Raw genomic sequence first — 8,842 nt, forward strand, 5'->3', positions numbered from 1 at the left:
CCTACAGAGATGTCAAAAAATACTTACAAATACAAATCCAAGAAAAATACTCTAAAGAAAAGCTGTTCCAAGTAGTAGAGCCTATCCTTCGACATATGGCTTGCAATGAAAGAGCAATTTCATCTCAAGAATGGACAGCTTCAAAGAACTCTAACTACAGATGACTTCAGTCACTCTGTAACACCTGGAATTATTTGCAAGGTACTAGATTTAGGCTGTTATGTGATATATTTAAATACAGACAGAAACACGACATGGCTGAGGCTTTTTAGAAGCAAAACAAATGAACAAAAAAGGGTTTGGACATTAGTTTGAGACTAGGCCTGCCTTCATTGTATATCTGCATTAAGAAAAAGGTCAAAATTCATGCAACCAGTCTCCAATTCCCCCATAATTTAAGTAGAACCTCTGGGAAGAGCAGGAATCTTTTGTGAGCACTAGAGGTGTGCAGCACCCACCTGGTTCACTGGGACATCAGTGTAACAGGGTTTAGTGACAGGGAGGAACCTGTGAGCTCGCACACCTAAATGTTACAGACTTGTCTTGATGGGAGGTGACCAAAGGCAGTCCTTGGGGGACAACCACAGCCAGAGAGCAGTTGCCAGTGGTGTGTGGGAGAACACACGGAGCTGGAACCCAGCTCAGTTCCATTTCTGTGCTTCCCGTGATCTGCTGCTGGCAGAGGAGGCTGGTTATATGTAGGAGAACAGCAGGAAGGACTGCAAGACAGCATTAAAATCCTGCATAACTTTGACAAGCTGGAAAACTGTTCTGCAAGTAAAAGGACACAAGTGAGTTCTGAAAGGCACACTCAGGCAGGATTAAATGAACAAACAGAAGGCAAGTTCTTCGGAAGAAAGCTGTGAGCTAGGTGGGATCAAGGCCCTGGACCTTGAAATGAGTGTTAAGCTGGTGTAAAAAAGTCCAATGTATGGGGATGCATAAACAGGAATATCAGCTCCAGAGCACATGAAGCCACTTTTTCACTGTACTCAGCACAGAAACTCTCAGCTGCAGCAGAGACTTGGGTTTTGAGCACCACACTTGAAGCCTAATGTGAACTAAATTGAGAGAACAACAGGAATGATCAGAGCTGAAAAAAATGACCTCTCAGGAAGACCTGAATACTTAAGTTTTACTTAGGACAAAAGTATCACAAGGGTGGAGGGCAAGACACAAGGAAACAGGAACATTGCAAAAAACAATACACATTTTTTCAAGTTTACTTACTATAGTGGAAAGAATAGCTGTCCCTTATGTCCAGGTAATTAGGCAATAAGCTTGACCTGCAGTAAAAAGATGTCTGGTTTCATATTCAGAACAAGTTTTAATACTGAGGACAGCAAAGCACTGGACTAAGTAGAAAGAAGAGCTGCTCAGGTTTCTGTTATGAATCACATTAGATGTGCAATACCAGTATGGGGGCACAAGACTCACAACCAGCCAACATCTTTCAAAGCCCTACGTTTTTTTTTTTAAATGATAAATTCAGTTTCAAGTCCCTGTAATGATTCTGCTTATCCTCCTACAATGTTTTTTGAGTTTCAATGAACTAGATGTTACTCTTCTGATTTGTCAAATTAAAACTTTAGGATTTGCATAATCAGGTTATTTTATTATTACAAAAAAAAAAGTCACAGCTGCCCCATACTATCTTCACACAGAAATAAATCCCCTCCAATCTCCTCCTGTGGCAGCATGCAAGTTTCAGCAATATTGCAGTATCCTGCTGCATCTTTCTTCTGACCAAGAGAAGCCAGAAGCCTATTACTTCAGAAAGACAGGCGTGCTTTGCCTTCCAACACCCCAGCAGGGTGATGTAATGGCTTTCACTGATGTGGTGTCAAGGCACTGTCACACAAACATCTGTGTGCACCTTTTACACCCACTGCCCCAGGCTGGGTTAGGACTTCCTGAAGATGGAAAACGCTGCACGCAGCAGCCAAATACTGCAAACCAAAAATTAAGATATGCAGCATTTTACAGATGGGGAGTTGAAGCAAAGAGCATTAGTTACAGCCAGAGTTCACACTTAAAATCTGAAGTCACTAAAGCACAGAGGAATTAACTCTTAAGAGCTCAAGCATAAATAGGCCTAAAAAGCATAAAACAAGACAAAGTACTATCCTTTTTCATCCCCTGTAATAGTTTGGTACTACACATGTTTATCCAGGTACTTTGCTGCTTTATAAAATGACATTCTTCTGATTAGTGAAGCATGAAAACAGAAGAGCAGCAGCAGTCCACCTTACCCTCCCTGCAGTTCAGCAATTTCTTATCCAAATATTGAACCAGAAAGGTCTGGTCAGGATGGGGTGCTAATGGAAGAAGAGGATGAAGTCAGCAGCCACATATGCAGCCAAGCTCAAGAGGACTGCTATGCATCCTGAGAAGGGAACAGGCCAAGGACCAGGCTGGCACTGAACATGCTGGCTCCTGTTCCAGTGCCACCACAATCTCCAAACCAGCGACACCACTGCTGTCTCTTAACCTCTGGTAGCCCCTTACAACAGGCAGCAGCACTTCAGTTTAGCCTCCAAGTTACTCACACTTCTCATATTCATCAAGGTTCAATTCTGTTGTTTCATTTCATTGTTTTTAATAAATGAAAAGACGAAGTGCTGGGTACTTGTTCCTCTCCCCCTTCCCACTATAACAACTACATACTGTACTTTAGTCAATTCATGTAAGTAGTTCTTGAATGCTGCTTTCATTACCCTTCTCTCATTTACTAAATACTGCATCAAATTACACTCTGAAGCAGGGCAGTAGTCTTCAGGCATGTTCACACACCACTATCCTCCATTCCAACAGATAGCAATGAATTATTTGCCACCACTATTACACTGGGATAAACTGGGCAAAGAGGTTCCTTTTTCTTTTTAACTATATATTCTAATTTTAACTGTCAGTTCATCAAAAACACTGTTCAAACATACGAACAGGTCTCAGGCATCTAAATGGAGACCAGCACTCAATCAATAAATCACACCCTCAAACAGTCCACAAATCAGAAGTTTGCTACCTTATGAAAACATAACACGATACAAAATCCACCTGCAACTTCAACAGCCATTTACATATTGAAATGCTGAGCTGCAGAAGGCAGAACTCCAGATCCAGACCCATTATCCTGCCTCAGCTATGTTCCCACAATTCTGTTTCATAACCTACATCAACACCTGAGGCTCCAAAATTTAACCTCTTCCATATTGTGCATACTCCTTTTGGATAGTGGAAGCTGATAAGGCCACAGGGTTTGACAGATCCAAATGACACACAGCTTTTGTCACTTGCCCTCTCCCTTAAACATGATAAACTTCCATCCCTCTAAAACCAAAGAATTTTCACTGCAAACAAACTTTTGAGGGTAGAATAAAGAACAAAAATATCAGACAGTATCTAGTAGTAAACTGTATGAGAGGGACGAATACGTGACCAAGACAAAAATCTAAAGCCACAATTAAGAAGGTGAAACATAACACATGTGCACAGCACTGAAGGAATGATTTAGAGCCACTGACATCAACACAAGCTGTGCAGAGCAAGAATTAAACATGCTGCAATAATAATCTGGACTGCCCAATTAGGTTAAAAAATACATTTACCCTACAAATTAAAAAACCTCCCAAACCCCTCGAAGGCATTAATGCTGTTCACAATGTTATTTGAGATGCAAATTAGGGACTTAAAGTTAATATAACACCAACAGAAGTTTCTATTATTCCTATTAATGGCTGAAGGGGAGGTGACAGTAGAAGAAAAGCCACAGCCCTGTTACATGAGGTCTTATTAGGACAGTACACGTTTCCCTTAATTTTTAATACCTTCACTTTAATGTAGAACTGGGCAAGGTGAAAATGTGATCTTCCATAACCCAAGAAAACTGGAGTGAATTAACAAATAAACAGCCAGTTGGTTGCCAAGGCTGGCTGGATGAGGGGAGTCTTAAGGAGAAACAGGTATTCTTTTAAAAAAATGAAATTCAGATCTTGTCTTCCAGTATCATAGATCTCAGGCTAAAGAACAAAAGTAAAGGTTTAGACAGTGGTGCTCCACTTATTTCTTCAACTATTTCCTGTACCAGCTGGGTGTTCCAATTTTGAAGCTCAGCAAATGCAGAAACAGCTTTCTTGCAGCTCAAATGCCCTCCTCACAATGACCTGTAGGTCTTGGTACACACACTGTCAGATTCTGCAGATGACACTTCTAATGAAAGCTGCAGGCAAAATACAGTTTGATTTCACACCCTTGGCTCTATCTGCACAGACAGACCCACACACACTGAAGAGCAGTTGCCATCACTGGCACTGCTGTCCCAAGCTCTGGGCCTGATACAACACTGACAATTCTCCCCAGTGCTTTCCTACAGTTTAACTCTCACAAGAACTTAAAGTTGTCATACCAGGTTCAGAGCAATGATGTGAACATCAGGTGATCAGAATCCTCGATCTTACTGTTAACACCCAACCTGCAAAACGTGGCAGCTGCATTTTACCAGAATACACTCAAGTTCAAACAGTAAAAAGCCAATATATTAGTTTTGTTTTTATAACTCAGTAAATATCCTAACTGAAACATTTCATATTACCTTAAAGCATAATATTCAACTGCTTGCTTAAAAAAACAGTGCTGTCAGTAAACTGAGAGCCATAACCCAGATAATGTATTTAGTAACAACCCTGCCTACTTCCTCCCCGCAACCTAAAAATTAGCAGAAACATGGCCTTCAGAAGTTATTTACACCCACTGCAAAGCATTAGCAGTTATCTGAGCAGCTTCTTGTCAGCTTGCTAATGATATTATTCCTCAAAACAACCAAAAAAGCCAAAACAGCAAGCCAACACCAAATGTAGAAAGGGCTATGTTAAGAGTTGACAGATACCTTGATTTCAAATTTCTCTGTACTTAACAGTACCAAAATATCCAGTTGGATCATCACAAAAAAACCATAGAACAGCCTAGAAAGGAGTTAAAAATATGCCACACCTCCTTTGTTTTTTTACAGGCCTCCTCTTGAGTGAGAAGAAAATCCTTAAAGAAACCATTTTCTGAAAATACGACTGTCTCAATTCTTCTAACAGTCTTTACAGTTAAGAGAAATGAAGAAAGTGGAGATGTTTTTCGGTTTTTTTAAGACTCATCACTGGATTGCAATACTTTGCTGCTAAGACCTCATTAAGGACACAAACTTTATGACAATGAAAAACACACTGTCCACGTAAAAGGCTCCCTCACAGGTTACAGAATCAAGAGATTAAGCCTTACCTACCAAGAAAATACCAGACACTGCACTGACTTCAAGTACCTGTATTTCTAGCTATGAACTTCTTCCCTAGAACTGAACAGGGGTTCCCTGTGCTGATTAACTCTTCCTTCAGGAGTGCTCATAAAGCCCTCCACAGGTTTCTGTGAGCAGTTTCACCCCTCCCAGTAAGGTTATGTTACTTAAAATATCGAAAGTAAAAGTTGCAGATAATTCCACAATGGGCAGGAATCTCTTGCATTTTGAGAGTGAAAACCTGCAAGATAGTTTTTACATGACTATCAGATCTCAAGAATGTAGTAACCATAAAAGTCCAAGTTGCTTATTTCACAAAAATAAAAATTACAGTTTAAAGCAAGCAAAATTTTGTCTAAAAAGAAAGCACAGAACCTGTAAGCTTGCAGGGGAGAGAGAAGCTCCCTGTTGCCTAAAAACAAAATTTCTGCTTATACTATGACCATCAACATACAAAGAAGAAAGGTAAATCATAACAAATATTAATATTGTCCACAAAAGGCTTAGAGAGACTTCTTAAAGAGACTTAGTTTTTAGGACAACTCAAAGCAGAACCACACAAGACAAACTTTTAGAAGAAAAATCAAAGCCAGCATCAAAAAAAGTGGAGGAGCAAGGAAAGAATTGTGTTTGGAAAGTTTTAAGTACACCATGATTCTAAAGGGAATAATCTATCAAACCACAGGAGGTGACTAGAACTGCCATCATCACTGTTTAACACAAAGGAATGTAGATTGGGGGGAGGCAACAGAGGAAGGGGGAGAAAGCACAGAGAAGGGAAAAGAAGGAACTAAAAAAAGGGAGCCACAGTAATGGCTACCAGACTCTCAAGGAATTCCTAAAGGAAAGAATAAATCCTTCAAGGTTTTGTTTTAAATAAAGCAATCCATGCAATAAATTGCAGTCGTCTCAGTACAGTCAGGCTTTCAGTTTATCTGCCCACCATATTTTCATAAATATAGTTTTACACCTCTACTAAACTTCCAAAGCTTAACACAATGGTTCCAAATATAAATATTTCTTCTTTCATCCTCCTCATTCTTCTGAATCATAGCACCCTGCAGAAAAACAGCTTTTTGAAAGGAAGTAGGGAAGCTTAACCATCCTGAATTTAAAATACCCCTTTACAATTATTCAACCAACTTTAATTCCCCAGTTAAAGAGACAGTAATGATGGGTTACGCACTGGCAGGTAAAGGCCGCTAGAGGACTGCCAGATTACCACAGGAACATCCCAAAAGTGTATCATACCATCAGGGGGCTGATCTTGCAGATCACTAATTTGAGTTTATGTCTAATAAGGCAGCATTTACTTCCACATGATGAAGAGTAGCATCTTGCTACCGATGCAAAAAACCAGGGCTCATTAAAAATAGCAGATATGTTAATATGGACAGTATTTCAAGGAGATTCAAAATGACGGAGTAGTGAACTCATTTTCTAGTTCAGAGTTCCACCACCTTACAAAGAGCTACTTAAAATATATGTTTTTGTCTCCTGCCTTTGAGCGCAATTCTTCCAGGCATTTCTGGAAGCTCAATAACCGTAAGGATACAAGCACTTTGGGCTTGAGCAAGTACGCTGCATCTCCAACAAACCCAGATCAAGTAACATGCTTCATCAGGAAAGTTTTTGCTATTCAGCAAACATTGTGCTCCACATTTCATAAGCCCGACTAGAAGCATGCAGACCATTCACAATTAAAACACACCCAGAAACACTTCAGCTTGCCACAAGAGATACAAACTTCTGGTTCTTGCCAAAAATGGCAAATTTTTCTGACAAAAGTGTTTTCTATCAGTCGGGCAAATGAACGGGAGGCAATGCAGTAATGGCTCTAAAAACTGTTCTTCTCAGAAGCTGACTTTAATGTAGGCACAGCGAACCAGAAAATGGATTTGACCAGCTGGCTCAACTCATCCCCAGGTAGAGGACTTGGCACTCATGGTGAAAGCCAGGGACAGAACCACCCAGTCCCTCCCAACCTTGCAACCCAAAGCTGAGGTGCTGCTCCAAAGGTTCTGAATGCTGGGATGGGGATGTCCATCCCTAAAGGGGAAAACGCCTGAACGTTTCCATCCCAACCCCAGGAGTTCAGACCCCTCAACACCAACCCTGAGAAGCCTCTACAGCGGTGGCTGCTCTGTCTCATAAGACCTAAAGCGACCTCCTGAAATAGCACCCAGAATTTCAACCACACATTTCTACCCTTCCAGCAGGCCAGAAGACATTGAATAAGCCAAACAACCAGAACAAAGCCATGTTATTGCCTCTAGAAAAGCTGAGATAATACAAAGAGCCCATTCACTTGCCCACTGAGCCCAACTGGTCCTTACACTCCGGAGCCATAAAAACTAGAAATCAGCTTTCCTATTGCTGAGGGGAGGGGAAGGAAGAAAATAACCACCCTTGCCACCCAGGAATCATTATGGAAGGCAGCTATCGTGGAAAAATAGGCACCCCCACAGAGGTAACGCTATCCTTGAGCCAGACAGGGGGGAATCGCCTCAAAATCGCCAGGGTACGTGCCTGCAGACATGTGTTTGCAGGGCAGCGGCACAAAGGAATGTCCGAGCCCCGCCGCGGCCGGGCATCTTCCCTTCCCCGCACGGCCGGGCCTGGCCAGGCCCCTGGGAGACACGGCAGCGCCGCGCAGCCGGCCCGGATTATTATTAACGCTAATAACTTCATTTTCGGGGTTATGGGTTTTCTGCCTCCCGGCGGGGTGGCCGCCTCCAGCTCCCAGCGGGCGCACGGCAGCAGCCCCGGCGGTGCGGGGGGAGCGCGGCCCGGGCCGAGCACGGACAATAACAACAAAATGCACATTTTACCACACCGCTTTACCTATCTGTTGCGGTAACCGGAGGGATGAGCAGCATGCAGCCCTGCGGCAGCAGGAGGTGCCGCTGCAGGGAAGCGCAGCCTCGGGGTGACACCCCCGCCCCGCAGGGTCCCCCGGGCCGCGCTCACTGCCCCGCCCGCCCGGAGCTGCGCGGTGCGCACGGCCTCCGGGGCTTCGCGAAGGGGTCCGAGGATGGCCAGGCCGCCTCCCCTCTGCCCCGCACTGCCTGCGGGCCGACAGCGGGGCTGCTGCCTGTACGGCTGCTACCTGCAGGGCTGTTATTACCTGTGCGGCTGTTGTCTACACGTCTGTTACCTGTTACCCGCCTGACTGTTACCTGCCGGCCGCGCTCCTTACCCCCCGCCCCGCGCCCCCCCCACCCCACGGCGGCTGCCGGTACCTGAGCGGCCGTGCCGCCTCCCCCGCGCGTATGGACCGGGCTGCTCAATGGCAACCGAACAAAACACCGCCGGCCACGCCCCCTCCACCGCCCGCCCGCGCCCATTGGCCGCGCTGCCCGCCCGCCGAACCTTGACCCGCTCTGCCATTGGCCGGCGGTGCGGTCCGGCCCCGCCCACATAGGGGCGGGGGGCCGGCGCTGTCCCGGTCGCAGCAGGGACGCGCAGCTGTGGTGCCGGGTGGGGTGGGGAGCGCGCGTTGAACTACAGCCCCCAGGAGGCTTTGCGGTGACGCGCCGCTGTCATTGGCTGGGCAGCGCG

The 8,842-nt window shown here is 44.5% G+C and overlaps 1 protein-coding gene across 2 annotated transcripts in view; it reads right to left on the reverse strand.

Annotated features, from left to right (window-relative positions):
- Window positions 1-8,603, reverse strand: part of FAM53A (family with sequence similarity 53 member A) — a 70,397-nt gene extending 61,794 nt beyond the window's left edge. For both annotated transcript variants that reach the window (XM_066317362.1, XM_066317361.1), the window contains exon 1: window positions 8,524-8,603. The gene's annotated coding sequence lies outside the window, so the exon portion shown is untranslated. The remainder of the gene's footprint in view (window positions 1-8,523) is intronic.
- Window positions 8,604-8,842: the final 239 nt, after the last annotated feature.

Source organism: Sylvia atricapilla, chromosome 4 (assembly GCF_009819655.1).
Source record: "Sylvia atricapilla isolate bSylAtr1 chromosome 4, bSylAtr1.pri, whole genome shotgun sequence".
In the NCBI taxonomy this organism is placed as follows: Eukaryota; Metazoa; Chordata; class Aves; order Passeriformes; family Sylviidae; genus Sylvia; species Sylvia atricapilla.